Genomic DNA, 27,028 nt, shown 5'->3' on the forward strand with positions numbered 1-27,028 from the left:
GCTAAAAGGTTCAATAAAATATATTTCAACTCTGTTGGGAAAAAAAAAATGTGTAAAGTAGCTTAGGAAAATTTTTTTGTGTATCATTTTGATCATGAAACTGACATTTTTCACTGGAAAAATTCTATCCACCTTTTCTAAACACGAACAAATAGACTTGTATTTCCACCCCAAGTCTTATCTTTCTACCTAAAATTTTCCAATGACATCACGCGCTTCCATTTCCCTGTAAGTCCCAAAAGGATAATCAACATCACAAAAGCTCCATCTGAACAGATACCAGATACATTACTGTATAATCTATTGGATAACTGATCCATAACTATAAAATATGTATTTACATTTGGCATGCGGAGATCAAACACAATCAAGTTCAGTAGGTGGTTTGGTCCAAGGAAACATTTCTTGCAAGAATTATTCCAAGCTTTTGGAAAAAGATGGCGTATGTTTTGAATTATCCCAGTTTATTTAGAATATAATAAATCTGTAGAAGAATAGTTGTTTAATTTACAGATCACATATTCAATAAATTCTCGCAGAACCACTTAATTCTCCCCTCCAAGTAAAAGTCAGAAAAAAGAGAATGCTCATATTGTTTTAAATGGGTCACTTCAGTTTTGCGTTGTGTCTTTTCATCCTGAATAGAAAAATGGAAGTAATTTTCTTACCCTGGCAACAGCTTGTCTCTTGAATACACATTAATAGCTGGCTTTCAATTTTGAAGATCAGATCTGAGTAGGCCTATGAACAAAATTAAAAAAAAAAAAAAAATCAACAGCTAGTACTATTTTCTTTTGGGGAGAAATTTTGTACCTTTTTTCTTAGACTCTCACAAAAGTCTACATCTCAAAAAATTACTTTCCTGTCATTACAAGGGACAGAATTTCAGGTTGGTCATTTTTTATGTGGTTCTGAGTTTGGACTAAGTCAATAGGATAACAGATTCACTTAGTCCACCTCCCATATCAGTTAAGCTGAACTTGGGGGAAAATGGAAAATGACACCTAATTTAGCATCTGGAGGGAGGTGGTAACTAAAGTTATCAATATATGGATCTAGGACAACCCAACTGTATTTTGTGCATATATAACAACCCAAGAAGGAAAGAAAAAGAACTGAAAGTTACCAAAATACAACTGCTGCAGTGCATTATGTCAACAGATATTTACTATCACAAATTTATTTGTTAATATGTAGTGAAAAGATTTGGCACATAACAATGAAATCACTAAATAATCCTGCCAAAATGTTTTTGAGACAAAACTCCTATGAGAACTTGATGGTAAGCAGGCAGGCTTTTTATTCTGATTTTCATTAATAATACAAAACAAGCAAGACTAACCATCACCTGCAACAAGTTACAACCTCACTGTGAAAAATGAACCATTCCAAATACTATAAAGACGATCAAAATTATCTGAAGGATAGTGCAGCCTAGGAGGAGGACCGGTTTTGAAGACAGGAATTATGGTTTGGCAAGTTTCAGTTTTGTTTCTATGAAGTAGAAGAATACAAGTGAGAAGGTACTCCAACAAGCAGTTTTCTCAGTTTACCAGAATTAAACAAATATTTTCTGTTATATTCCTAATTCCATCAAGACAAAACTGCTAAAATTTTGAACAGTGGGGGGTACTATTTTAAAATCCAAAAATTTAAACAAAAAAGATTTTTCCAGAACTGCAACACCACTTGCAATACACTCAGAAGACAAATTCTGCTCATGTTTTCCAGCATTAAAAGGCAGATGTTTTTTCTTGCATTAACAACATTTGATTATAAAATAAATTTCGCCTCTGTGTGAAGAGAGGAGTGAACATAACGGCTCCCTTAAGGCATAACTTTGACATATAAGGGATATTACTTCAATTTCTTTTTCAAATGCTGTAGAGAAGGGTGACAGAAAGAAACAGCTTCCAGTTGTCACGCTCCTAATCCATCTAGTCTACAGATGGCTTTGCTCCAGATTTCTCTAATAAACTATTACAGCACAACCCATCACTGTCCTTACAATATAGATACTACAACCTGTGTGGTCTAATCAGACTAGTTCAGAGAAAGTGTTTTGGGTTTTGAATTATTTTTTTTTAAAACCTGGGATAGCATGAGAAGGTCATTTCATTTAAAGAACCCACAGGAATCTCATAACATTTCAAATATTTTTATTTGTGTGTGAAGATAGACATTTGTGCAGGATGTGGTGGGGAAATTTTGGGTTTGTACATTAGTTTATTTTGGGCAGAGGAAGATTGCTAGTTTCCTACCAGTGTTTTTGCGAGATTATTTTGCAAAACTGCCTGTAGTATTGATTGCCTGTTAAAATTTGAAGCTTGTGGAATTCATGAAGCAGAAGGTTTCTAATCCTAACCTAACCCTACCAGCAATGTAATCAGTCAACAGCAAAAAATATCAAAAGGGGAAACGAATCTATGTTGTTTGGGTGTGGGAGAATAATGAGTAAGTGCCACTAGTACATTTAAATAGAAAAGCTACATTTAGGGAAATAGACTGCATTCAAGTATGTATGGAAAGAGGGGGGAAAACAGGAAGAGGCATTAACAAAGGGCAGAGGAGTGAACAGAACGGTGACTGATTGGGTAACAAAACCCATGCAAAGTGGACCATCTTGGAGAGGTCCGATCTAGTGTGCTAGGCAAAGGACAGATAACATTTACAACAGTACACAGGACTTAAAATTCAAAGCATGCTGTTTCATTAAGCCCAAGTCCTGAAAATAACTTTATTTTAACCACATCCTAGATTTTGTCACAAATGCTCATTTAGCCTATAAATGTTTCATTGCATTTTTAAACAACACATTACTGACTGCGTCTCCAACTGTTTAATTCAAATACAGGCATCAGAAATGTACAAAAATAATCCGAGACTACGGACAAGTAATGTTTTCTTTTGACAAACTCAACTCGGAACATTGTCATCTCCCCACTCAGCTCTCTCAAATCATGCTGCTGCTGTTCTGCAGATTTGCTGCTCCCTCACATCCACTGACACAAGTTGTTGCAAGGGGTAGTTATCAAACAGGGTGTTTGCACCCCCCGAACCGATTCCACCCCTTCTCCTGACCCTCCATCCTAGGTGCCACACCCACAATGTTTCCATGGCCTGCTTTCCCATGCAGCCCTATGAATGTGTTTTCAGCACAAACAAGGTGGCGACAAATTGTGATAAGCAGATGGGAACGCCAAGACGGCTAAGGAGAGGAAAAAAACCATGTAACCTAACTCTGTCTTGGCGATGCTGATAACCTTCTGCATGGCCGCAGGTTGAACTGATTGGGGTAAGCAGTAACTCAGCTAAATAAGCATCACTCGTCACATTCCCAGTTTGAGATCCATTTCTTGACACAGCTATAAGAGTACATGTGCTGGCATAGCACAAACCGAAGAGACGAGGGGCAGGAGAAGCAGGGCAACTCTTTAAGACAGCTTATGCAATACGTCTGCCAAAACACTAACCTGAGACTGAGGGTGCAGATTCAGGTAACAATTAAAGGATTACACGGCTAACAATAACCAGAAACGATCATGCTATTTCCTTCTCTTCCAGCCCTGGAGCATGTTCTGTTACCTTCTCACATGCTCCACTCCTGTGTTCATCTGACCCAGATGAGCTCTTTCAAGGATGAAAAACAACGTAAATCTTTAACAAAAGTTATGGTTGAGCAGCATTTATAGCTTGCTGTTATTGCAAGGGATACTGCATATCTCCCTCCTCCTTACCACGTTCCTGGTACCAGTCTGACTCCCTCCTTTGTGTTGGTTATAATGTTTATGAGCCTCCTCACCGAGGCAATTTGAATTGCAAACCTATTGCTAAAACCATCTTTTCTTCACTGGATTAATTTTCTGTTGCTTTAACAAGTTGAATCAAGTTCAGTGGAGGGCCCACAGGTGCTGGTGACAGGGGAAGAAGCAGAAGCATGCAGCTGGGGAGAGCAGGGAAGATGGAAGGAAGAACTAGGCTATTATTTTTGGATTAATTTAGGTGCTGTTTCATGCTACAGCTGAGAGAAGGAAGGAAATAAGATCTATAAAGAGAAAAATACTGCTGCAGGGTAATTAAGACCTAGGAGTAAACACACCAAATGGTGTTTGCCACATGACAACAAACAAATGTGAATCAGAATGTGAATCAGAACTTGAGCAGAGGAAGGAATGTTTTCTCTACTATTCAGGAAGCACTTCAATTGTTTGAAAAAGGTGTGAGTCATTAACTCCCGCATGCACAAGTGAGACATCCAAAGCTATAAATACCTGACATACTTCAAGGGCTCTTTGGAATGGAAGAATGAAAATCTATATGTACTTTTTCAAAATTACAGAAGCATGAAGCCGTGCATCATTTCACAGATTTTGATTTGTTGTGTTTAGGCTCTTCTGAATGGTATTATCCAAGCATGACAAGATATAACCTTGAAAGGACCCATTTTCTTGCTTCTGACACTTTGGATAGTTAAACAGATATTTGGGATAAAAGATGAGAGGTGCACAGGACTTGACAGTATCCTATTTTAATGCAACACTTTTGTATGTACGTAATTTGTAGTTTATCATAGCCATTAAGTGAAATTACCTTTCTGATGCCAACCAAGAATCTCACCGGCAACAGTTGCTTGTCATAAAAACAATCCTCCTCCTACTCATTCTCTTTGATTCCATGTCTACTTGTAAGAGCTCAGCATCAAGGCAGTAAGAAAGATTTACTGCAATCTTGCAACATTGATTTTTATGTAAACTGTAGGATTCTTCAAACTGTAACACACACAAGCTCTTCTTAATCTGTTTATAACTCTTAACATAATTTATTCCTTTTAAACACAGGTTAAAAGGCTGTTCAGACTTCAGAGGGGGTTTTCATTCTCAGGTGAAAACCACTATGGTATCACAGAACACTAGTGCGTTAGTATTATCAAGCACTGGTGAAGGGCTTGGTTCCTAATCTAGATTTAGCTAGTCTGGCTGCTTAAAGCCAAATATTACTATAATAATCAAAGTATAGATCCTGTTCCTTCAGATCTGCAGCTTTAACTTTTTTTTCCTAGGGAAGTCATCAAGTTGAGATGGTATTAAACTCCTACACAATCCTTCTAGAGAAAAGTATGTTTTCTCCACATGATGTATTCTTCAAAATGATTCTTTCAATGCCTTCTACCTTGGATAAAAGAGATTCCAAAGAATACTGATAGACTGACTATACATGATGAAGCTACAGGTACCTTCCAGAAGGGAATCATAAAACACCCCAAGAGTTACAGTTATAACCTGGGTTCAGGGAGTAAATGCACATTGCTCTGCTGTGACTGACAAACTCCTGGGAAAACTGATTGCACAACAGGAAGAGAGCAAAACACGGCTTAAGAGCTTGGACGCACATGACACTCATTCATTTACCCCTGACCCCAAATCTCAGAATAGAAATACACTAGAGAAACACAAAAAAATATGCTTGGCTTTGTGTAAGCACACGGAAAGTATGATTTTTACAGTATCATAAATATTTAATTACACTTTTATATCACTAGTGATATCCTTTCTTTATTCAAATTCCCCCCCCAAATCCTATTAAAAAACCTCTTTACAACTGTATTTCTATTTTTCTTAATTTAATAAAAATAATTATGAAGGAAATACTTTCATGAAGAACTTATTTCCCACTCCACATATATTTAAGTTATTTTGTCTTCACAGAGATTGATCAGGTATCATTACAAGCCAAGGCTATACAAAGTGATCTGTAAAACCTTTCTGTTCCTCTGATGAAGAGCTTTTTGAAATGTAAAAGCCTGGTGCCCCAGACTATTGTTCCATTTGAAACAGTGCAGTCTGCATTTAACTACTGCTACACCACACACAATTTCATTACTGTTGAGAAACCAGTAAAATATAAGGTAATATCCCTTCCTTTGCTAGTAAGTTCCAAATTTTGTTAAATTCTGTCATTCTGTGCAGGCTTTTAGCTATTGCACACTTCATATTACAGTCTTTTCAGAAAGTGAGCAACATTCTGCATATTTCATAAAAAATAAGGCTGTTTTAAAAACCTAGAAGTCCAAAATAAATATTCACGCTTATTGCTTCAGAGCAAGTAAATCAAGAAACACTGATGAGCTCATCATCAAAAGTTTCTGCATGCCAGAGTCGCCCAGACTGCAATGTGATAATACAGAGACCTGGGCAACTACAGCTGGATTATCCTGTTGATGTATTTGTACATAGTCACCAGAGTAATGCTAACAATTTGTGTAATAAAAGACGTTTAAATTAGCTTTTACCTTGCCATTTATGAATCTTACCTCTCCTATCACCCCAGGAAGCAGAAGCAAATTGCTACCGTACTGAGACCTGATGCATTTGCCTTTTTGTAAGTGTCTGAAGGACAGTAAAACTTAAATAGCCGTTGCTGTGAAGTCATGAGCTAAATTTGCAGCACATTTCATACGATGGTTCTATAACATGGCAGCAATAAGAAAAACATTTGTCTCACTTTCAAGAAGTCTAAAGTAGTGGTAGTGCTTTTCAGACTGGAATCACAAATCACTTAACACTGTGCAATTTAAAAAGAATCTAGAGGATGCAGGTTTTCCACAGCAGGGCCCCGTCAGGCTGCTGAGCCAGCCAGAAATCTTCCATGATCTTCCTGAATGCACATTCTTGGACTAAAGTGTGCAAAGTGGAAAAAGCTAAATATGCAATGAAACAGACAGACGTGTATAAACCCATCTAAACATTTAAGAGAAATATCTCCTAAAAAGTCCTAAAGTGATTCTTCTCAAAACAAACTACTGTAGAAACCTAGCAGGGAAGTACATTTCTGGGTTTATGCAGTAGAGGTATACTGTCAAACCGAGGAGGCGCAGTCAGCTGCTGTTCACTCTGCCTAACAACTTCTGTCTTAAAGAATCGGGTTGACAGATTTTCCTACTGCATCCACGTATTGTTTTCTCACATTACCAGTCACCTGAAGAATGGAAAAAAAAAATACATCATTCGAGAGTGGGCTGAAGGTATCAGTCAAGAAGTAAAAACTTGCTCTTGTCAGATGAAGTGATTTATCACGCTACTGTCTCAGTGAGAATGTGGTGAATGACTGTGCAAGCTCATTTCAGCGCAAAGTAAAACAAGTTAAAGATATTTAAATCCCTATCAATGATGTAAACTAACCTGCTTCACTCTGTACTGAAATCAGCTAAGAGGTATTGCAGCTCTGTTCTGCATCTCGGATACAGGGAAGTAACCTGTGCTTGAGGGATAACTGACAGCTAAGAGACAATACCCCCTTCATGGGTACCAACTTGGAATTTATCAGTCTGCACTAACAGAGAGCAGAACCGAGTTCAGGGAATGTGGCTGGCAGGTGTAAGAACTTCATAAATATCTGAATCAAAAATAAAAGTCTTCAAAAAGCATCAAATATTCTGAAAAAGAAATCTTTATTAACCAGATATTTTTATTTTGTTTTAGAAATAGTAGTGGTAATGAGGCGCATGCTGTGGTCAGCAATAGTCATCCACAGGAAAGATTTTGGGAACACATCAGTGCTCCCGGCTCTCAGCTTTGCCCCATTCCATTTTCTCTTTGATGTCAGTAAGTTATTCATGTTATTAGTTCAAGCTTTATCTTTTGATCAAACTTTTGTAATGTATAATTTGGAAATTAGTTTCTTAGAGGGACAAGAGCTGTCAAATAGTAACCCGTATCAGATCAACACCAACAAAGTGGTAACAGTTTAGGACAAGTTAGAGCCAAAGTTGGAATTTCAGAGCATACGTGCAAATTATTATTTTTTAAAAACCACAGTGTTGACATTACAAGGGAAGAAAGGAGAGGAAAGATCGTATCTTCTGAGCCCTTGATCAAATTACTTCATAATTCACCCACTAAACCTATCCCCTGGTTCCCATCAGAGACAGCAATCTGAGACAGAACAAGCTTGTGGATTTTAGAGCATTAAGGGAGAGAAAGAGAACAAACTACAATGTTGCAACTAAATCTCTAGAGAATGTAGAAGCATTCAGAAATATTTCAACTAACAAAGTAATTTTATGGAATTTTTCAGAAATAAAATAGGGGTCAACTTGAAATGACCCACAATCTATGTGCAAGACATACAAACTAGGAGCATAAAGCCATGTAGTATCTGCAATTTCCTATGGTTTCTCTCAGTGAACTTTTTTCAAAGTAATTGTCAGAGATATTAGATTCCAGTATTTCGAAGATGGTATCTGGTAGTTCTTAATTTATCCTAGCCTCTTATCTTTGAAGCAATTCCCTTTCTGTCTCAGTGCCTAATTTCCATTTTACACATCCTATAATTGTGTTTGTCCTTTTGTCCTTTAAAGTTGACTTCTAAGAGATTCCCATCGTTAACACATCTACAAAGAACAAACAACTTGCTCTCCCTTTCTGGGCTCTTGGGTTGAGATATAATTATTAAAATTATAATTATTTTTCCTTACATATTTTAGAAAGTTGGAAATTGCTTTAAATTGCTCTTTTACAAAAAGTTGTGGGCTTAGACACTTCTTTCTTCTGGAAGGGATGTATGCTTTGCACAGGCTTCAGACCCTTAACCTGTAAACTAACTCATTGCTTGAGTTACTGTTCACTTCATCTTCTCTCAAGTCCTGGCCATTTTTGATCATATTTAAATTCTTACAGTTTCCCTTTGCAGGTTTAGAAACTACCCTTCTCAGCCCAGAAAACTTATGCAGAGTTTCTAAAATTCCTCACTAAGATTTTTAAACATTTTACGTCAGCCCATCTACCTTTTTTTCTCCTTTCTTAAATATATAGTGTTCTTTTCTTATTTTCTTAATGGGTAATGGACAACCTTTTTCTTCTTGGATATGGACATGCTAACACTTTTTAACCTGTAAAACTAGAAGCCGGCAAGTCCTCACCAAGATTTAAAAAAAAAAAAAAAACACAACATGAAAAATAACTCACAACATTGAGCTATGCCTACTTCATGATACAGACTCTTTTCTATATATGAAAGTATAAATAGTGTCCACAGCTGTGCAATTTATCCTTAGCCATTAAATGTCTCCACAATCTTACCATTTCTAAAAGTGTCTGCATTGCCTACAAATGAGCTGCTTTAATATAAACAGCACATGAACAGCCAGAGACCCTATAAAACAAAAGCCCTAAGCACAGAACTTAGCTAAACTTAAAAGTGTCACCTTCAGATTTAAAAAATAAGAGCCTGTAACTATTTCACAGTTGATAAATTTGCCAAGAATACTTTCCAATGTTTTAATCCCCCAATCTTGAATTCCTGGTTTATATGCCTTGAGAAAAACGAGAGCTTGCTTGAAAAAAATATACAGCCAACCATCTCCTCTGTACGTTGACTCTTCAGCGAGCTTATGTACTGGAGATACTTTCTGTCCTGCTGAAAGTTCACGAATTGTCTAGTTTGACCAAAACACCCAATACCCTCCTGAGATCACAGATGATGAAATAACCTGGAAAGGCTGACAGTTTAAAACAAAGGATCAGACTAACTGCTCGGCACAGAAAAAACCCAACGCACTTCACTTACAGCACTTTGCAGAGGAATAAGCGAGACTAAAATAAGCTGTACATTGTATCTTATCTCCACTTTAAGAATGAGCAAGTTTCTTAACCTCTTTGTCTCAGTTTCCAAGGCTACAAGTGAAGCATGACAAAGGCAGGAAGAAAACCCAGATATTTTTTGGCTCCCGTGTTTGGTTTTTGGTTTTTTTTTTTTTTTTTTTTTCTTTTTGGCTGTTCAGCCATCTTATCTTCCTAAACTGTAGGCTTTAGTTATTTAATCATATATATTATTCTATGTGCAGCTTGGGGTTTTTTTTTTGTGATTCTAATCAGCTTTCCTTTTTGCAAATCTGGCTAATTGTTTGGTGATTAATTTTGATCGCTTCTTGCTTATATGCACTTGGAAATAATCAAGGAAACAATATCCCAACCAGTACTAGCTGAGGAAAGGACACATTCCTATAAAATAAAGTTAAACCAAACTATTTTTAAAGGTATGCAAATTATGTGAGAGAAGACAGGAAACCACATTTAAAGTGTAAATCAAAACCATTGTTTTGTAAAATTTCAGGAAAAGCTTTGAAAAATGGCTTTTTGTACTTCTCTCCCCCAGAATGTCTTTGTTCGCTACAAAAGGAAAAACAAAGCAACAGGAAAATGATGTCCCTCCTCTGCAGAAAACTAATGAAGTCTCCTCCCCCTTCCAAAGGGGATCACAGTTTGCCAGCTTTGGCAGCCACTGTAGTATTTAAAATAGAAATGAATCCCAAAATGTGATTTGGCAAACAACCACTGAAATACTCAGTAAGTCTGTTTTCCCTCTTTTCCACTTCCTTTCTACCACTCTTATAATATCTAGAGAAGCTTTCAAACACCTCAAAGATTAAACGCACGCATAGCTAGCATCTAGACAAAGAGCCCCATGAACTTTAACACAGAAGCAACACATGAATCAGACAGACCTATCTTTGTAAGGAGAGGGCTCCTTGTATGGCCAGTGCCCAGATTACTGTGACATTTCAAACAGCTGTTCTTATTCCTACATACAGCTTGACTTTTAAGGGAGGCACCCTGTATGCCTTCCTAGACCCAAAAGCATCAGTCGATTTGTGATCAGTAAAAGCCAACACTATCAAATTTTGTAATCGCCTCCATCAATTTTTCAGCACACATAGGCAGGGCTAAGATTTACACAACACAGTAAGTTTTCACCTACAATGAGGTGAATCCTACAATCTGGAACACACGATATTTTGTAAATATTTTAGAGAGAGCATGCACTGCTATGTTGAAAGAAAATATAAGGGCAAAAATGGCAGATGAATCAGAAAGATACAAACCCTTCACAGGGATATCTAAATACACTGCCACACTGAAGCATGCTAGCTGGAGTCAGTATGCAAGAAACTCCTCCAAAAACAACTGGTTTTGAAAAGAAATATTTAATATGAAACACAACTTGTCACAGAGTGAGAACAATAAACCAAATGCCACAGAAAGCACATTTTACTAAGGTCGGTAAGAAACTAGATGTGAGGAAAACACAACAGTTCAGCTTTAAACAAGTTTTCACCAAGAGGAGCAGATCACTTGGCAGGTACAACTGCTATTTCATTGGACTTAAATCTTTAAAACCACTGGCTTCTCACTTACTAGGAAGTGTTGTATAGAAATTAATCTATCTTATGCATTCACAGAATAAAAGCCGTTAAGTATTTCTGAATCCACAAAATGTTAGTTTTAACATGCAACTAGCCAGACAACAGACTGCTTTATATAGTAGTTTCAATTTTCAAGGTGGGCAAAATGTCTTCAGTATATGTATGCAATATCCTCACGTTACCAAAACATTCCTATTAAATATCTTGCAACATATTGCCAGCAAATTTCAGGGTGAAAATTTTCTCATTCAAAGATTAGAGAAACTTTCCAAGTGTTTTTAACCAACACTTTATCTTCTGTATGTTTTACATTTTAGAATTTTTATACTCCAATCCTGAGGTCTGACAGTCACTTCTACTTTGCCATCAATGAAACTGTTCAAAGGCAGCATCAGGAAGACTCAAAGATTGATTTCACAGATCGTTAGTCCAGGCAGTGTTTGTAAACTGCTGACCCAAAACCATGGAGAATTGCTAGGGCCTTGTGGATAGAAGGTAGACTTACAACTTGCTAGACAATCTAAATTGATTTGAAACCAGAGGTTAGCCTGTCAGTTTTTTACCTAAAAAACTTTTAAAAGACTTCATTCTAAATGAGTCATATTAGCCCACACAAGCAAATCAGCACATTGTTCTGATTTCCCCTCCCTCAAAATGCATCGTGTTCTTTCAGTACAATACTGCTGCACAAATAATTCAAGACTTGCCAAAAGCTACCAGCAAGCTCTAATTACAGCAGTCCTTTTCTGTATATTCTTAAATCAAACAAAAACTAAATCAGCCTGCTAAAAAAAAGACAGTACTTCCAAATCTCCAATGCAGATTAAGAAATAAATCTCTGCAATAAAGTATTAGCCAGATCAGCCTGCTTCAGAACCTGAGTGCAGAAAGAGCCTTATTTTCTTGCTGCAAGATAAGACTGTGGTGCACATATGAAAATTATTATGCAAAAGAAATGACAAAAAGCATCAATTAGTTTTACTGTAATTTTAATGCAGATCATTGCTACTAAACATTTCAGACAACAGAATTTTCACTTTGCCTTTTTGGCTGATGTTTCCAACCGATTCAGCTCCACAAGTGAGAATGTTTTCATTGTCAAAGTTTTTGTCACAGTCAGCATTCTGTTGAGAACGCTATGCCCTATTTTAGATTTCAGTTCATTTTACAGAAGAGTTTTTAAAAAAATAAATATGGGTGCATGTCATTCTGCCAATCATTCTCATCTTATCAAGCTTCAGTTATGGCCTGACAATAGCAAAGGACTTGAATGTGTGTTACTGTTTTGCAGACAGCCTCTTTGATCCCTTGTCACAAAAGATGGAAAAAGTGATCTTGAGGTCAATGATGAGACTTGAAAGTATTTACTCAGTCTCTGACTTGGGAGTTTAAAGTCAGGATCTTCCATAACCTAAAAATCGCAAAACCCTATTTACTCTAGGTGCTCTTCTCCTACCTTAAAATTTAAACTTCTGATTAAAACCAATCTGAAAACTAAGCGACAAAATAAGCATCATACCAGTTTCCAGGTTTTTCCTGTTGCCAAACAATACAGAAATTAATTCCAAAGATTACTTTCAAATCACATGCTAACTTCAAGTATTCAGCCATGAGAAAAGTAAATACTCATCAGGAGGTTTGACTGCAAGCTTCTGATACGCAGTATAGCTCTTCCAACTCACAAACAGAAATATTTAACTAGCAAAACCTATGGTTGCTCTGAACAGACACATGACCTGGCATGTATTTTGACAGCAAGTTATACAAAAAAGGTGACAATACAACAGAATTACAAAACCAAAATATAACAGCGCCAGTATAAGCCTCTAGAAATACACTTTGTGATATAAAGCCATAAATCTTTACCACTTGAACTAAAGACTTAAACCTCTTAGAAGCAGTAGCCTAACTCAGTCTAACTGATGAGGTCAAAAGACGTACCCGTACTGTATTATGGCAACTAAATAAATATTTACCATAACTGTTTTCAAAAGGCTGGGTTAGTGAAGTGAGTAAGACTATGTGAGTGTCCTGAGTCCTCTTTTAAACACTGGAAAAATTGACTTCATGCAAGCTTTTAGTTCTCTTATGTATTAAATCAGTGAATTATGGAGGTTTGGGTTTTGACTGGAGATGACTGAAAAAGCCATTTCACTCTACTGCCTATCTGCTTCCAACACACGGACAGCTGGGATGCTTATTAAATGTTTCCTCAACCAGCACTTTAAAGGAAAAAAAGAATTAGCAAACCAAAGTCAGACCAAATTTCTGGAAAGAGATAGGAACTTTAGTTGCACTCCCCAGATAGTGAAATGCTAGGTTTATATGCTGCTGAGTTTTTTAATCATCATTACCTTCTACTGCTCTACTCTGCAGATAAAAATGGACTCTTCCTGAAATACAAATATAACTGGAGATTTAACGCTACTTGCTAAAACAGCATTAATAGCTGCTTCAACACAAATATGTCTATAAGATACACATATACACCTCCAGACAAATTTGAGCTCTGACACAGTTTTCAGTATGAGAAGAGTAAATGTATCCTCTTTGAATGAAAGTTTGAGGAACATATTTCTTCCCAATAACACTAAAAAGTCAATTTTGAGACATAAATCTTCTTTTAACCTGGGGATTTCAGTGCAACCTGTTGTAGAATGATCACGTCTGTCCAAAATCTTCGTGGCTAAAGGCATTTACAATCAGACAGTCCTCTTCAACTGTCAACAGAAATTATATACCTTAACTTCCACAAATACAAAAATGGATCTGTTATAACCGTTTTCTATAAAATTATAAATATATGGATACATGTAAGATATGAATTAGCAAAAGTTAGTGCATGAAAGTGCCAGAACTGACTAGTTTGCAGAGCCAAACAACAAAATAAGGCACATCTAAAATTGTTTCTTCAGTTCAAGGACTATTTTTTTGCCCCCAAAAGGCATATTCTCTTTTCTAAGTCATTACCTTTTCACCAGAATCCAAAGTAGGCTCTTCAACCCCAAGTTTGCTTTGTCCACTAGCCTCTAACTATGAAGTGAGAGAAGAAAAGCAGAGAAAATGAGTAATTTTAACAAAAGTTCCCAAAACTAACAGCTTCCATTCTTTGTGCCAGCATTTTCTCAGGAAGTTATAATTTTATACAGAGCAAATTCCAATGATTTTGAATTGTAAAAGTACTAAAGAAAATATTTTCTACTCAAAAGACTGCACATTTAAGCTTCCCATATGAACTGTGGGGGACTACAGGTCTTACGGAACTAAAAGACAGGAAAATCTCCCAGGTCTTAGAGGGCTACAAGCGGCAAATACTTTACTAAAACCAAAATAAAAACCTGAGGTCATGCTCAGAACTTTAAAAACATAAATATTATGTAATAAAAAGCACTAAGCTCAAGAGAGCTGCTCATCTGAAAAATATGCAAAAATCCTTTCAAAAGGACACATTTATTCCAACACATCTTAAAGAGATTATGTTCCCTCTATTTTCACATTGTGTACAGCTTTTCCAAAAGGAAATACACATCACAGGTCCTAGCATACCCTGTAAAACAGCACAGACACATTAGGGTTGCACCAATTAGCAAAGCAGCATTTAGAAAGATAGTTATCTTAATAATGAGAAGTCTTCACTTTTCTCTTTCATGGAAAAAGTAAAGAAAGCTGACTTATATTTCAATAATTTTTTTCCCTTATACTAACAACTAGATTTCTGATTTTTCAGGTACTACTCAATTTCAAGAATCATGTCCCTTTTGCTCTCTGCATATTTTCTGGTCTTAAATGACACTGTCACGTACACCCAAGGATATGAAAGTGATGAGTTAATATGATGTATAGAATGCTTTCCTTATCAGCCTGAGAAAAGCTCCTTGTGAAGATATGATTGTCCATTCTCCTTGTACTTTTTAAGCTCTCAGAATGCAAATTGAGATTTAGTTCATCTCTCAAACTAATGAAGAGAGTTTCCTTTTTGTGGTGTGACAGCTCTCCCACCTAAACTAGATCATAAAACCACTGCCAAGAAAAAAATAAAGCATGTTCAAGAAAAACTGTTAGAGGTACAGATTGATGACTGCAAATGCACCCAGGACAGCAAATCCCATCTAATTAGTCCTAAAAGGAGACAGGAGTTGTCTAGGCTTTTAACTGTCCACTGGAAATAATTTTTCAGAATTCTTGAGCAGATTTTGCAGGCAGGGCAAATATTTTACTGTGCAATATATATATTTATCTTCCCTGCAAAACAATTACCCCCGAAATTTCTGGGAGATCTCCTGGAGAAACAGTTATGGAAAAGAAACCTTGAACCATGTAGCAAAATCAACGAAGTTAAAAGTAGCTGGGATCTACAGATTTAAAATACCTAAATTACAGACATTTTGTAAATTGACAGAAGAAAGCAAAATAAAAATTACAAGAAACCCTTTATTGCCTCATATTCACAAAAAGGAAAGAAATAAAGTTTTTAAATTATAATCAAAACCGCTCCTATATCACTTGAAATACAAGTCTGAATGGACAAGCATCTCACTCAAGAGAAATACAAGAAGCCATACCCATCTGCTGTAGAGACTGACTGACACAAGACTGCTGATGAATGCTCCTCTATAATATATACGCTAAAAACATAACACCACTATGATTTTTGGGAAAGCAGAGCATGCATTTGTTTAGAAACTGATACTGATTTTCGATTATTTTACTTGTTCAATATTTTTTTTTTATCCATAGCTCAGCATGTGCATTCAGCACAATCACTGCAACTATGAACCAACACTGGCTTCTTATTTTTCCAATATATTTTCAACCTTTTTTTGTGATTGTTATTTGATGAAAAAAGTACACCAACTCTTTTAGCCAGCAGAATATATAAAAAAAATTCAGTATGTTATCCATATAATACAATTTCAGGGACTACTGGCTGAACTTATAATGCCCTCTCAGCAAGCAGTCCTTGCCACTGAAGACAACGTTATTAATTATATGGATTAATATTCCCTTCTGCGTTCTACAGATTTAATTTTGTTTGGATGTTTATCAACTTTTATACGAAGGCACCCAAAGCCAGCTTTCTACATAGACAGACTGTGACTTAATATGCAGAGAATTGCAGATACTCAACTCTAGGGGAAAAAACCAATTATGTAACATTTGAAATCTTAAGAAATCTAATTCCCACTTATATGTAAATGCCATTGCTTTGGTATTTCACCTGTTTAATGGTATTTCCCATAAGAATTATTAGCATGTGCATGAACCTGCCATCAAGTGCCCTGGCAGTTGCGTAGGAACGTTTTAGAAAGTACTATTACACAGCCTTTTCCATAATCTCCTCTGTAGAGGGTTGAGCAGAACCCCATGATAACCAGCATTGGTTATCTTTTTCAACATGTTTCTATACAACACTGTCTCTCAGTCTGCAAATTTGGCTTCAAAAGGTCTGTCCGTTGCTATCTCCATTGTTCAGGAATAGCTCTGTTGATTTACACTGATAAACAAAGATAATGTACAACCACAAGCAATGCAAAATCAATCTGCAAAGGACAGAGTAGGAAAAAAGCCTGTAATGTTATCACCACTATGCACTACAAAGAAAAATTACAGCCTTGTAAAAAAAAAAAGAAAAAAAAAAGCTGGGGGGGAGAACTGGGATTCTTTTTTCTAATCCACCACTTGCTATTTACAATATTATGTAATCTAGTATGATTTGCAATACTGTATTTAAAGAATGTATTTACTGAACACCATACTGATACTGAGTGGCAATACCAATCAGAAAGGAACCTGATTCAGCTGCTCTCTTTGAAAGCAACTGCACAAACAAGAAAAACAATCAAACACTTCTCACATTCCAACAAGCAGAAAAACAGAGATAATTACACAGAACACAGGAGCACTCACCATGACTAAAGCTCCAGTGCAGCTGAGGAATCTCAGTCTAACCACTTTGCAATCTCACCTTAAACCTGCAAAGCTGTCGCAGGAGGTTTTTCATGGCAACTGTTACTAACAGTATCTATCAACAGCTAAAAACAGGTACTTTATATACCAGAGTGCAACATTCCTTCTGATGTACCAGTTTCTGAACAACTCTCCTAAAGGAACCGCCTTTGGAAGAGATTGGCTCCCACCCTGAGAAGATAAGTGGGTTAACTTGTAAGGAGCCATGAACCAGCATCTACCTGCCAACAGGTTCATGGAGCAAGATGGCAATTACGATACCACAGCCAGAACCAATATAGATTACAGGGTAAATGACATGTATGTTAAGCTCTGCTTGTACTGACATTTTCTGTAACAGGGATACTGCCTTTGCTGTACAAGAAATACTTACTAGGCAAAATTCATAGGCACAGGAGCACTTCACGCTTCAGCAAGCTTTGTCCTAACACGCCTTAATTTTCTGCACTTCCCAAGCAATCTTTTCTAGCAAGAGATAGTGACCTTTAAATACGAGTCTGCCTCGTTTTAAGAATGCCTGCCATAATACTTTAAAAATGTTGTTGTTACAAATGAAAGATACATTACTGACAGCTTCATTAGCAGCAGAGCAGGTTTGTGACTTTCTTGCTGATAATCTGATATTCCATTCCTTTAAACAACCAAGCTTAAAAAAATTACCACAGTATGAAAACACAATTTTACAGATATAAAGCTCTAAAATAGTCAGCATATATGCCCTGGATGTATATTTAATGCCAAGTTCAGTGAATTGTTCCACTGACTACAACAGACTGCAAATTGTTGCACGATCAAAGCACATGTAACTGATCATATTGAGAGTTTTCATGTGCCCCACATTCTCTACATCTTCATTATGAGCTATCCCCCTGCTTCTAAAAACTGAGAATGTCTACAGTTTACAGTACAAAAGTAATTAAATAAACTATCTTCTCCAAAGGTCATTCCAAACAGTAGGAGTCACGTTCCTTAAACATATAGTTACAGACTTAAAGTCTGAGACTGGAGAATATTATGCAACCTGTTTTTAAGCAAAACTACCCAATCTAGACAAGGGAGGCAGAGAAAGACTATTAGCAAGGCTTAAAAGCACATGGAAAAACAATTACACAATATGACTTACTCCTCCATGGAAAACTCCTATACTAATATTTATTCTCTCTGAGCTTGTATCTATTTGCATTAAAATTCAAAGTTTATTAAAGCAACATTGGTATAATTCTGAGCCTTTAGAGAAAATCAGTGATTTTAATGTGGTTCCAAATGGGCTCAGGATCTACACTGCACAGAAGACTATCAGGGGCTAATACAAGGTAGACAGAAAGGCAAAACTTGCCTGAAGGAAAAAAGGTGCTAAGACTAGTTACTCAAGGACAGTTTCAACTCAAGAACTACACAATTTTTAAGTGTCTCTATTACCTTCAGACATGCATGTTTCTGAATTTACTGGCCAATTTGGGGGGAGATTATATATTTTTTAAACTGTGCTTCCTTCCTCTTGCTGCTTTAAAAAAGCCCACAGAAAGGAGACCAAGTATAAAAGCAAACCAATGATATTCACTAAGAGGATATTAGGCAGCTGTGACAACAGCAAGAGCATCTGTGATATGTACAGACACTTATAGTAAGAGAGAATATATATGGAGTCCATGTAGAAGGACGTCTATATTTGTTCATGTATATAGCATGCGCTTAAATGTATGCACATGAAGGTTTTTCTGACAGTAAGAGCCTCAGAGCTGGAAGGCTGGATATAAATATATACATGCAGAATTTACATCTTTTGTATTATACACTGTCTTCCTCCCTTGGTGAGCTTTGTAGAGAGGCCTGTATAAATACAGGCATGCATCCAAGAAAGAACATTTTAGGATTGTGATCTGCACTTATTTAATGGTTTTTACAAACACATGTAAGGTCAAACTGTGAATGTATCACTAAACAGTTTCCTATAGAACCTTTATCAACTAGTACAACAATCCAAATCTGCATAAACACCACTAAGGTTGCATTTGGCAAATTATGTGCTAGTAGCAATATTTTCTGAAATAGCACTAACTTTATGAAGTCAATGATCTTACTTTTTAGCACCATGCTGAACTGGTGTCTCAGACAAGATGTTACTAAAACAAGTACTGCTAGAAGCCTACAGTGTTTAGCCTGGCATGATTTTTATCCATTTGTTTACTGTGATTCAATAACTTTGCTAAGAATGTCTCCTGCAGTCAACAGTGACTGCATTAAGATGGTTGAGCATTTTTCAGCATTTATGTTTAAGTGCATGCAATTTTTTTTAACTGAAATATTACTCAAGTAAAATGTGGGATAAAGCCTACAAATTGAAAGACTTTAAAATGTCTCTGCCATGTAATAGTTATAGGGTTTTGCACTTTTAAAAGGATAAAATAATTTTTTCCCCATTTTGAGCATTTCATTTTGTGGCGAAAATCCCCTGCTATAAAGCCTGGCAACTAAGAAAAAGGCTCCTAAGCAAGAAGAACCATGAATTCTGAAGGCATTTTGAGGGTACACATAACAAACAAATGCTGTTAGATACTTCTTACACATCATATTCACACATATTTTAAACACCAACATAATTATTTGGTGATTAAAGTGCAGATGTTCAATGAACATAATTGTAATCTTTGTTACTGCTATTGTAATTAATGCAAAAGCACCTGAGTTAAGGCCAGGCCCATACATGGCAGATATGAGTAGCACTAAGGGGCCCACTATTTAGAGAATTTTCCAAGTACTCACACAAAAAGGAATCTAGTTGGGGTGACAATTTTCCCCAAAATCAGAGACTTAAAAAAAAAAAAATCAGTTACAGATTGATTACAAAATACTTCTCCAAGTGGTGCGGTTTAAAACTGATTTTGTATTCATCCTGCACAGCGATATGTGATTAGATGGAGGAGAGAAATGGTGAACGAAGGGGCTTCTGAAATTCTGTTGTTCTTGCAGTCATCTTGTTTGAACAGACAAACCCAAAAACATTTGTGGTAAGTCATTCTGTAACTCAGTGAGTTAACATGGTAACTTTTGTCATAGCTGATGGGGTCCCATAAGAAAACCAATTTAAAGAAAGTGACCTCAGAGCTACGCCCACTGTGTACTTTTCCTCTATCCACATTTTCAACAGTCATGCAATCTCAAATCAACTCAGTCCACTTAAAGAGATATGGGAAAAGAAATTGCTTTAGTGGCTCAGTCACTTATCTATCTTTGGAAAAACGAAAACTGAGAATTTCTCACATGGTTGATAATTTCTGCTTATGATTTGGAAAACCCAAAAGGAAACATAAAGACTACAACATTAAGCCACAATTTATTGAAATTGTAGCTCAAATATTGGACAACTAATTAGAATTGTTACCAAGTAAAACCAAGTCATTTATGTCACTAACACTGATACACTGAGAGGAGAATATTCCTCTCAGTGTATACTGTTTACTTGTTCCACTTCATCCTACTTTAAAATAGTGAAAGTCAACTAGCAAGTCTTATTCCAGTTTGCAGTCTGTATTTTTCCACTGTATGGCAATGGAAATTCTACATTATTCTGCTGATACATATGAAACAAACAAAGTATTTCAGCCTTAGGCCAATGTAAATCCCAGTGCAATACTTAGTCCTTAAACGGTGGTCATGTGTGGGAGCACAGAAGGGTGGGAGAACTGGTAATACCAATAAAAACTCTACAGACAAGGTCTCTGTACCAGCCTATCTCAGGTAATGCAATCACAGAAAGCGGCATCATGCCCCATCAACCCTTTCTGGTATTAGCATGGAGAATCTGAAGCCTCTTTCCCTTGGCTGTGGACTGGGGCCACGCATCTCCTCCTCCAAAATCCATGTTACTTTACGTACATATAGAGCGGGTTTTGCCTCACTGGGGATTTTTTGCTGCCACTAACAGCCAGTAAACACTACATATGGCTTGCAAATAACTTGGCATTATTTCTTTGAACTTTGCCTTAACTAATAAACCAAAACACATTTTGAAGATTATGACTTCTGTATTGTAAGCTAAAAACATCTGGAGTTATCACACATTAATAGCAGAAAGATAAGAAAGTTTTATTTTCAGTTTTCCTGCGTCAGGTGTTTTCTTTATGATCTTTTTTCATGTCACATGTACTCCACGATGTTCACAGTGCTTTTCACAAGTGCAACACTATCTCCTCATTATACCCATGTCATTTGCATTTCGATATTCTGCCCATACCCGAATGTCAGCTATGACACACCGACTACACGGGAGGGAGCAGCTCGGCAGGATTCCTCAGGAGCTGCAGCAGCACAGGATGTGGGAATGGGAACAGTGTGGAAGCTGGTAGGAGACAGACCTCATCTCTGATCTGTACCTCGTAATCCCCAGTTTTAGACTTTTTGGGCTCTGTTTACGAGGGGTGGGGAGAAGAGAGCCTAATAGCCATATATACAAAACGAAAAACAAAAAAATAAAAGGCTATTTGAGTTAACACACCCTGAAATCCAATCTCATTAGAAAGCAACTAGAACAAGAAAAGCAGTGACAAGGAGTAAAGCTGCAGATGCCTTCAGAGAAAAGGGGAAACAAAACACAGGCAACTAGCAGGGATGGGAGGGACTAATTCTAAACTGGGATGAGAGGCAGCTCCAGGAAAAAGGGAAACCTAAGAGCAAAGACTAAGCAGGAAAAAGGGAAAGGAAGAAGAGACATAGGAGTGTAAATTCACAAACAAGGTAGAGAAAACATGTTACGACTTGTTAACTTATACTCAGCTTTTCACATACATGTTTTTCCTAGCATGACACAAAAGGTTAACAGCGATTACCAATGTCTGCAACCCTAAACAATCACTTACAATAGTTATCTTAATAATTTACTATCCTGTTTAGGCAAGGAAACACTTAGAATCCATTCAGCCAAATAGCATCCCCTCCTTATTTTTCTTTAAATGACTGATTCCAACTGATTTCTTTATTTGGAAAGTAAATAGAAAAGAATACATGTTTTGGAAAATACGCTTGCAAGTAGATTCTCTAAAGAGCTGAAAAGTCAGAAAGACAAATTACCTAAGAAGCTGAAATGGTAGTTTTCCTCTTTGCTTGCTCTTTCACTGAAGCAACTGTAAGACTTAGCGACACATAGGGAAACGCTGCTGTTTCAAAATAACTGTATATTTATTTACAGAAGGAAATGCACACATTGCATCCATGAGTGAAGCTCTCTCTTTTATCAGTTGCTCATTTCCACACGCGTGCAGCTGTCAGAAAGGCCAGACAGGAAAGCCTGTTGGCTCCTTGCTCTGCAGCTGGTACCTCCTGCCCAGGCTTGGGAATCCCACCCTACCTGCCGCTGGTCTTCAGGTGAGGAAGAAGCATCTCAGCCAAACAGAACAACCCAAGAAAGTCATTTAGGAAGTCTGTGAATTAAGTTATCTATGTGAGATATCCTAACAATAAGGGAAATCCATCATGAAATGAATACATAAGATTAATCATGGAAAGTTACTCATGGAAAAATTGGTAATTCACTTCTCGCATACTTGTACGTATTAGAGAACAAAATGAGGTTTTCCTGAAAACATACTGTAGCAGTAGCTCCGCCAGGAAGATCCTTCATCTGGATAAATCATCTTAGCTACTTTACAGAAAAAACCTTTTAAGCCAGTGTGAAACTAGATTAAGGGCTTTAACTAGTCAAAACGACCAAATAAAATATCCACAAGTATTTCCTGCTCTGCTACCCCACTGGAATCAAACTGTCTAGATGGGGTTGTAAGTCAACCAAAAGTGACATTGAATTAAACACATCTAATTTGTAAGAAAGGTAGTTGTTCAGCTGGCAATTTTATACAAGTTTAAGTAAATTTTCTAACCATAGAACCTAATTATTGAATTCCCGAAAGCCTTGGCTCATAAAACAACTGCGTGTTCTTTCCTTCCTGCCCATATATCTTGTGCATTATTTTTTTCCCTAAATATCCGAGGATAAAGCACTTCAGCAGACATCGGACAGCCTTTGAGCCATGACAAATCAGAGGAAAAACTTTGGAGCCCCTTATGAAGAGATTCAAGAAGCATGAAAGCCAAACTCTACCAAATAAAATGGCAAAGACCTAAAGTAAACAGAAACTATGTTCTCTGAGAAGGGACCCCCATTAAATCCGAAGTCAGAGATCCACCAGGCAACGCTCCTCCTCCCTGTGCTCACCTAAGAGCAGCCTGGCCATTCTGTGTTAGACACCAGCTGCCTGATAAGTAATTAACCACTGCAACCTATTTACAGGTTACACTTGCTGTCCCAATGCAAATCCCAGCCTTTCCAGTCTGGTCTCAACTTCGCCCGCAATAAAAACGGGCAAAGAGACCGACCCACCGAAAAGTCCAAAATAACCTTCAAGAGAAAAGGAAGCCTGAAAGGAGGATGGAATGCAGATGTATACGTAAAGCGTTTTTTGTCGGGAATACACAGCGATAACAGAGCGAGGACAGAGCCCCGACGAGGACAGCATCCACCTGGTACCTACAAGCGGCTTCACCGCGGTGAAATTCCTCGAAGGTGCCGGCTCCCCAGCGGCGCAGCGCTCCCCGCCCGGCTCGGCCACCGCGCACTTACCACAGGATCACGTCCCACAACTTCCAGCCGAGGCTGGGGGCAGAAGAAACCGCCCTTTGCCGCCGGGCAAGGGGGGTCTGTCGGCGGCGACCCGAGGGCCCAGCCCCGCGGAGGCCCCAGGGGAGGCTGCCGGCGCCGACGGGACACCCTCAGCAGGGGCGGCTGCGCCCGGCCGCTCCCCTCACACCCCACCAAGCCGCGCCGTGGCCCCTTACCGCTCCCCATCGCCTCGCTGAGGTAAAACCCGACGAGGCCGCCGCCCCCCGGCCTCCCCTCACAGCGAGAGGCGCCGTCACCCCCCTCCCGCCACCCGGGCTCCGGACCGGCCCCTCACCTGGCAGGGGCTCCCCGGCCCCGCGGTGCCTCCCGAGGGGCAGGAGGCTGGGTCAGGGCCGGTTCCTGCAGCCCCCGCAGAGGAACCGGCTTGCTGGGACGGTTCGGCTGGGTTCGGGACGGGACAGGGCTGCCACCGCCGCGCCCGCGCGCAACAACCAACTCCAGGCGCCGCCGGCCGCAGCCCGGCCCCGCCCCCCAGCGCGCGCACCGGCGGGGGGGACACCCCCTCCCCCGTTCCGCCCTCCCCCTGGCAAGGCCGCCCATTGGCTACGAGACAGCCAGGGGGCGGGGCGCCGCCAGGCCGGGGGGAGTCGGCGAGAGGCGGGCGGGGCTGGAGCGGGAAAACTACAGCTCCCAGCGTGCCTCGCGCTCAGCCCCCCCCCCTCCCCTTTTAAAATCGCTCTGTGCGTCTGCGCGCGTGGAGAAATAGTGTGGTTGCGCCTGTGGAGAAGAAAAAAGTAGTCCCAGCGTGTTGTTTGAATTCCCGCTCCGAGACGGGATGCTGGGCGAGGAGGGGCGCGGAGGGTGCTTCCGACCCGGCTGGGGCCTCGCCTGAGGTGGGGGTACCTCCGACAGGGCCGTGCTGTGGCGGGAGGCGGAGGGATCCGAGAGCTCTGGGGAAGTGGTGAAGCGTGCGCGCGCGCGGAGAAGGGAGGTGGCGGCAGCAGCAGTAGCGGCGGCGGCTGCGCGGGCTGAGGGGAGCGAGCTCCGGTGGGCGACCCCTCGGCCCGGCGGGAGAGCCGCCCTCCGGCAGGTCAGTAGGGAGGGCCGCGGGCCCTTCTCGTCTCTCCCTCTCCTTGCCCGGGGCGGGGGAAGGGTGCCGGCGGACGGCCCCGCTCCTGCCGCGGTGGGCAGTGGCGAGGTGGGGAGCGGCGCCCCCCTCACGACGCTGCCGGCGGCCCCGGGCCGGCCTTCCCTAGCCGCCGGGCCTGGCGGGCTTCGCCGCCGGCCTCCCGCCTGCCCTGTGTCCCTAGCTCGCCGGAGGGCTGCCTGATTGTTGCGGCCTGCTGGTGAGGGGAGGCTGGGGGAATCGCAGTGGGTGAGGGGGAAGAGCAGGGTGAGGGTCTGGGCACTTGGCTTTCTGTGTTCTTCCTTATAACCCTCGTCTCTTCCCTCGACTCCTGCAAAGTGGTGAGAGAGAATAACACTTGATGGGTCCTTAGTTCTATTTATTTATTGTTTTCGTTATGTCCACTTATTTTTCCCGTGTCAAGCAGGTCATTTATCACAGTGTGGTTTTCTCATGCTTCTTTCCAGTAATAGTCTTTCACGTTCAGTTGCCTGCTCCTGAGGAACTTGTTTCTTATTGCTAAGGTGGCAAAAAAAGCCCTAAGCCTAGAATTGAAAACACTGGAGCCACGTGCCCTGTGAGGCGCCGTTCATTCTAGTCCCCTGAAATACCAACACTAGAGGGAAACTGGCCTGGTCCTGGCTTCCTGGAGCCAAGTGAAACTGCTTAGTGTTGTCATGGTTTTGGACCTCTGAAGAGAGTTTAGGAGTAGATGTGGAGCTGGCTGTTGGAGGTATTCTAAGGATGGAACCCCAAAATCATCTTGTGAGTGAAAAAGATTAGTGTCACTTGATGTTAACTTAGTGGTATCTAGGAAAATGTGGGAAGGTAGGACAAATATAAATCCTCTTTTTTACTTAGTAGAAAAAAGGAAAATCCTCTTCACAGAGAAAGCAAGCTTCTGCTTTCTAGAGAACTGGCCTCCAATTTTTTTTTGGCTGAACTTGCCTATTGGTTAAAAAAACCTTCTTAGTGTGCATCCCCAATATATGTATATTTATTGATTTATCAATTATATACAGGTACTACAGTGCTGATATATACATTATAAAACATACTTAAAAGTTGAGAAAGGATAAGATGAAGATGAAATAAACACTGTTTTAAAATATTGTTTATTAATGTTACAAAAAATGTTTTCTTCCCACGCCTCAGTGGATTGTATCAAATGCTTGGCCCACTTTAGAGACCACTGTTCTCCAGCACTTAGGTTTCAGAACTTAGTTAGGACCACTCTCTTCTAAGCAAATAGAATCTGAGTGTCATGTCAGTGCTAGTGCCACTGCGGGGAAAGCTTTCATTCATGTACAGTTAATGCCTTTTTCAGCAAGTAAAGTCATGTTAGATCTTTCAAAACATCATTCTTTTCTGTGGAAAGTTGTGTAGGTGGACTGAGCTTGGCTAAGGCCATGTAGTGACAGAACTGGGCACATGAATTTTGGGGGACTGTGCTCTAGCAAGTTTATATATATTATTCTGAAGTGATGATTCTTAATTTCGTAAGAATATAAACATAAACAGCTGTTGAAAACAAAGAATAACAAAGAATTTATTTTCATTAGTTTTGTGTGGTGTTGTGTTTTTTTTTTTTTAAATCCAGGCCATATGCATAGGGACAGAAACTACCTGGTATTTGGAAATGTTAGTGAGATGCCATTTTATCTTCGTTTTCTCGCATGTCTAAGTTATATGCTTGTTAGAAGAGATGAGATTCTCAGCATTTCTGGAACTATACCAGCTGTTGGCAAATACCGTAACTTTATAGTCCAGGAAATTGAAGGAAAGTAATTAAATTTTTTTTCTGTCCTAAAAATCTGGCATATCTTGAAATAGAAGTGGAGATTACTAGTCTAAGGAGATCTAGGCTTAGAAATCGTGGCTAAAGCAGAGTATTCAGATTAGTCTTAAAATTTCTTAAGTTAACTTTTGTATAGGATACTAGCAGTTTCCAAAATAGAAGAACTGAAGATTGCGTACTCTGACCCCACCATCTTGGTTGTAAATTGAATATTTCTTTTCTTTCGGTTGCTCATTGTGTGGCACAATAGAGCGTAACATGACAGGTATGCCTTTTATGGCTCAGAAAGGGGGAAGAGAATCATGTTTCTTACAGGGATGTTTA

At 39.2% G+C, this 27,028-nt stretch overlaps 2 protein-coding genes across 15 annotated transcripts in view; one reads left to right on the forward strand and one right to left on the reverse strand.

The window, feature by feature from the left end:
- Positions 1-24,295, reverse strand: part of PEAK1 (pseudopodium enriched atypical kinase 1) — a 121,037-nt gene extending 96,742 nt beyond the window's left edge. For 6 of the 8 annotated variants that reach the window (XM_054213504.1, XM_054213497.1, XM_054213507.1 and 3 more), the window contains exon 1: positions 24,115-24,295. The gene's annotated coding sequence lies outside the window, so the exon portion shown is untranslated. Of the gene's footprint in view, positions 1-668; positions 742-14,170; positions 24,017-24,114 lie in introns of those variants that run through there. The other 2 variants (XM_054213500.1, XM_054213501.1) reach the window with 2 other exon arrangements.
- Positions 24,296-24,518: 223 nt separating this feature from the next.
- HMG20A (high mobility group 20A) overlaps positions 24,519-27,028 on the forward strand; it is a 45,622-nt gene continuing 43,112 nt past the window's right edge. For 2 of the 7 annotated variants that reach the window (XM_054214400.1, XM_054214398.1), the window contains exon 1: positions 24,526-24,870. The gene's annotated coding sequence lies outside the window, so the exon portion shown is untranslated. Of the gene's footprint in view, positions 24,871-25,254; positions 25,672-27,028 lie in introns of those variants that run through there. The other 5 variants (XM_054214404.1, XM_054214402.1, XM_054214399.1 and 2 more) reach the window with 4 other exon arrangements.

This window comes from Rissa tridactyla, chromosome 9 (assembly GCF_028500815.1).
Source record: "Rissa tridactyla isolate bRisTri1 chromosome 9, bRisTri1.patW.cur.20221130, whole genome shotgun sequence".
NCBI classification, from domain to species: Eukaryota; Metazoa; Chordata; class Aves; order Charadriiformes; family Laridae; genus Rissa; species Rissa tridactyla.